General features: G+C 39.3%; 1 long non-coding RNA gene across 1 annotated transcript; it reads left to right on the top strand.

Annotated features, from left to right (window-relative positions):
• Positions 1-4,106: 4,106 nt before the first annotated feature.
• Positions 4,107-4,650, top strand: LOC127126943 (uncharacterized). The gene is made up of 3 exons (XR_007805154.1): positions 4,107-4,222; positions 4,372-4,402; positions 4,514-4,650. It is a non-coding gene; the product is annotated as an uncharacterized LOC127126943 (long non-coding RNA).
• The last annotated feature ends 272 nt before the right edge of the window (positions 4,651-4,922 follow it).

Below are 4,922 nucleotides of genomic sequence, written 5' to 3'. Positions count from 1 at the left end.
AATTTATCACCGTTTTCGCATCCGCCCGAGGTGAGGCAATCGCCTCAACCCACTTAGAAACGTAATCAACTGCGACAAGCATATACTCGTTACCATAAGAGGGTGGGAATGGTCCTACAAAATCAATGCCCCAACAATCAAATACTTCGACCTCTTGGATGTTTTGGAGAGGCATCTCGTCTCTCTTACCAATCCCACCATGTCGCACCTCGAAAAAAATGGGGATACGACTTCAAAGCGAAGCGCAATCGCACGCTCGCAATGATGGACTGAACAGAGTCGCCACCGAACTTTATTTATTCCTAAAAAGGAAAGGGGAAATATCGATAAAACCCAAGACAAAAGAAAGGATAAGATATGGTCATCGCAACCAATATCAGGGTTCGGGAGTCGATTACGCAAGGGGAAGGTATTAGCACCCCTCACGTCCGTTGTACTCAACGGGAACCATTAGGTCAGTTGTGTGCGTTAATGTTAGTTTGAAATGTTAGGCTTTTCAGTTATTAGGTGGGAAAGAAAGAATAGAAGAGGGGATAAAGTTTTTGGATTTTTTAATGAAGGACTAAACCTAAGTTTTTTTATTAGTGGGCCTGACAAGATTTACGAATCCTGCTCCTACGTATCTCAAAAGAGAAATCAAGGCTTACGTAGTTCTGGGTAGAAAAATGTTTGTTTGTTGGTCGATTTTAGCGAAGGCTATACTGTATTAATCGACGAAAACATTGTTTTACCCAAAACAGATGAGGAGTGGACGCATACCACACATCGAACGGATTTATAAATCTACATTCGGAAAAACGTCATTTATCTCTACTCAACAATCGTGGTCGAAACATTGTTTTGTATCACTTAAGACAAGATACCTTTCGTTTATGAAAAAGGTTTTTGATTAGTCGCACGGCGGCGAGAAAAGAGTTTGATTGGTTGGATGTATTTTGAGTGATGGCGAGAACTTGGATGAGCGAGATATACATCTCGAATCCTAGCCTCAGGAGTGCATGGTATACACCATGTTCCATTTCCATCTTTATTGAAAGAGGTTAAGATAGGAATTAAGTATTTTGGAATTTGATTGAGAAAGGGTTTGAAGAAACCGCATTGACAATTTTAGACGATGGCGAGAGTTAAGATTGGCGAGGCATACGTCTCGAATCTTAACCTCAGGAGTGCATGGTATACACCATGTTCCATTTCCACCTTTATTGAAAAAGTGTTAAATAAGGTTTAAGTATCTTAGATTTGATTGAGAAAAAGGTTTGACAAAACCACATTGACAATTTTAGACGATGGCGAGAGTTAAGATTGGCGAGGCATACGTCTCGAATCTTAACCTCAGGAGTGCATGGTATACACCATGTTCCATTTCCACCTTTATTGAAAAAGTGTTTAAGTAAGAATTAGGTATCTTGAGTTTTGTTGTAAAAATGACTTGACCTAGATCAAGTATTGATGGACGTTTGAGAAATTTGAATGAGTGTTTGAGAAGACAAAGTGGATGAATTTGGATGATGGCGAGAGCTAGGATTGGCGAGATATACATCTCGAATCCTAGTCTCAGGAGTGCGTGGTATACACCACGTTCCACTTCCATCTTTATTGAAAAGGTCTTAATTATGAATTAATATTTTTTGAGTTTTTATTATAAAAAATGGCTTGACGTTGAATCAAGCGTTTGATGAAAGTTTGAAAGAAATGGGATAGAATTGGAGGAAGAAATGAATTGATTCGTTTATTGAGAAAATACTCGACGTTGGATCGAGTCATATTTTTTGTATTTTTTAGAAATTGTGGATTTTAATCTTGTGTTAGTATCTAACTAAACAGTCAAATAAATAAAATAGTACAAATTATTACACATCGGGGGAGTGGGATACATTTTGTCAAATGGGGATTCGAAATCATGAAACAATTAAATCGGGCCCAAACAACAAATAATGCAATGCATGAGTGTAAGTGCAAGGGAACCGGCTCATTGTAAGAAAGCCCAAGAGTAAGCTATGTGAGGTTGACGGCGATGCTTAAAAAGCAGTCGACTTACAAGGGTGTGAAAATGGGCTCGATATTGAATCGAGAAAAGAAATGATTTTTATAGTTTTAAAATGGTTTTGAATGCATGATGAAATTAAAAGAAAAAACAAATCTATATTAGTAAACAATAATAAAAAAAAGAAATATGAATAATAAAGCATAAATATAAAAGAAAATATTAAAAGAAAGAAAAACTACGCCTAGGAGTATCGAACCCACTACACTAAAGATCTAGAAGCCACTCCCCTCCACAAGACCACTTACTAACTAACTGATGTTTTAATGCTAACTTAAATGTATAAACTAAGATAAACTAGAAAAAAATAAAAATGAAAAAAACTAAATAATAAAAAAAAACTGTAGAGTTCCCTAATGAATCCCAACCCCCGGCCGTTGGTTTCTTCAAAAAGAGAATGGGAAATGAAAATATTAATTGGCTGTACCTAGGAAAATTAAAGGGATCCCTTTTTAATAATGTTTCTTTTTAAAACTAATTACTCTATTTAATACTAAATTGGAAAAAGAAAATAAAGAAAGAAAAAACAAAAAAGGGAATCGTCTCTCTCACAAAGCTCGTTCACCTCTCCACCGCTCAACTTCACTCTTGGCCGCTCCCCACCTCTTGCGATGCTCTCTCTCAAACACTCTCACTCAAACTCTCAAACTCGTCTAACTCTCAATCTCAATCGCTCTCAATCTCTGCAAGAAATCGTGGCTGAAAAGAAAAAGGAGCTCACCTCCGGTGATGGCGATGGCAACGATGGGGTTCGAACCTCCCTCTTTCACCTCTTCACAAGGTTTGCTTTTGATTGATTTCTTTTGATTTAGGGTTTTCTGTTTGGCCGCCTCTCTCTCAATTTTTCGTCCCTCTCCACCGCTCAACTTCACTCTTGGCCGCTCCCCACCTCTCGCGATGCTCTCTCTCAAACACTCTCACTCAAACTCTCAAACTCGTCTAACTCTCAATCTCAATCGCTCTCAATCTCTGCAAGAAATCGTGGCTGAAAAGAAAAAGGAGCTCACCTCCGGTGATGGCGATGGCAACGATGGGGTTCGAACCTCCCTCTTTCACCTCTTCACAAGGTTTGCTTTTGATTGATTTCTTTTGATTTAGGGTTTTCTGTTTGGCCGCCTCTCTCTCAATTTTTCGTCCCTCTTTCCTCTCTGAATCGCTCTCTTCCTTTTATCCCTGCAACTTAGGGTTTCAAACGGTACTCAAAAGTTCAAAGAAGAAAAATTCCAGAAGTGTTTTTTTGGTGCTCAGAACCGAGTTGTCCTGTTTGATGCTATTTTCCGGAAACGGTAATCTGTGCTTAGCTTTCTTCTTTGCTTTTGTCCCAATTCCAATTTGGGAATTTCCTTGAAATCTTAACACTTTGAATGATTACTCTGGGTTTTGTTACTGCAGTGAAAAATTATTGAAGACTCAAGAGTGGTTTGGTTCCGGTATTTGCTCTCTAGGATGACTCGCTTCACAGCAGTTTCCAATTGGTCAGCAAATGTAGGAAACCGAAGATGCCTAAGCATCATTGCCGATGAAAGGAGGAGTTCCACAGGGTCGGCTTGTGTATCCAGCATCTCAGGATTTAAGTCATTGACTTTCTCGATTGCATCTTCTTAGCTGAACCTAGACTTCTGAATTACATGGGATTTTGCATATTTCCACATTTGAAACCCCTACTCGTAGGTTCTGCATCATTGTAAAAAAACTGATTTTCTTCCTTAATTTGTTTTCAATGCAGTAGCCTCCAGAGGATGACCATGAGAACTCCCTGTTGGATGTGATTCTTTAAAAGTAGAAGACGGAAATCCATCGTGTTCAGACCTTGATCCAAACGATGCAGGAAGGACGGGTGTATAATTTAACATCATCCTCTCAACATCTTCAAAGTTGTCTATATCAAACCACCTATCGGCATCAAGAAAGTTAAGCTCATTATCAGGTTGCGATACATGATTAACTGACTGTTGAGACACACTATCATCCTCCATCAAGCTCCTAGGCGTCCGAGGAGTTCCTGGAATGGACGATTGTTGGAGAAAGCATGTGCATGTCATAACCATAATATGTACATCGAGAGTTATGGCGCATTCGACCCCATTCATATAAGAAATTGGATTTCTAGATATCAGCCAAGAAGCAAGGACAGTATCTGCAACCTTAATGTTTCCAGCAACATTAAATGTTTAGAAGGTAACACCATGATCAGGATTGCAAAAGGTGCCATGTAATAAACTGTGTTTATGCTGTCAAATTTGTAACCAATGCAACAGCGCTTTTGCAAGGATAGTCTTCTAGCAGTGTGGTTCTGTTAACTGATACGTCTTGGTTGATTCCTGCAGGTTGTATGTGGGTTTGGCAATGTTTGCTGGTGTAAGTCTTTGTTTCTTTAGCTTCGGCACACCTGTCACAAATGCCTTTTGAAGTTGTCCACTTAATCCGGTAGCCTACGGTTTAACAGTCGCCACCTTGTTGGTTTTCCAGAGATATACGACAATGATTGAAACAATAACGAATGCAGCACCCTTCCGTGATGATAACAACGAAGACCATTGTAGGAACTTCACAGACCTTGTTGCTTTAGATCAACGAAAGCATCATCGGATATGTGTTTGTCTAACAATACATCCTTGTCGTCAACCGAAGCATAACAATTAACACTCCATTATAGCTTCTGCTGTGGGGAACCAAACAATTATCGGCAGTTACGGTGAGTTTTTTCGATGCCGTCATGTTCTTTCCATTTTGCTGTTGTGGCTTTTGTAACCGAAATATGGATGAGCGAGATATTGCAGGTTACGGTTAGGTAATTTGGTGAGGAGATGTGCTACAGTGATAAAGATGAATGGCAATGGCGGTAGTGAAGCAAATATGAGACTGGAGTTTGGTTGCT

Source organism: Lathyrus oleraceus, chromosome 3, assembly GCF_024323335.1.
Source record: "Lathyrus oleraceus cultivar Zhongwan6 chromosome 3, CAAS_Psat_ZW6_1.0, whole genome shotgun sequence".
In the NCBI taxonomy this organism is placed as follows: domain Eukaryota; kingdom Viridiplantae; phylum Streptophyta; class Magnoliopsida; order Fabales; family Fabaceae; genus Lathyrus; species Lathyrus oleraceus.
Note: the sequence above shows the minus strand (reverse complement) of the source record. Positions and strands in the feature narration are given on the sequence as shown.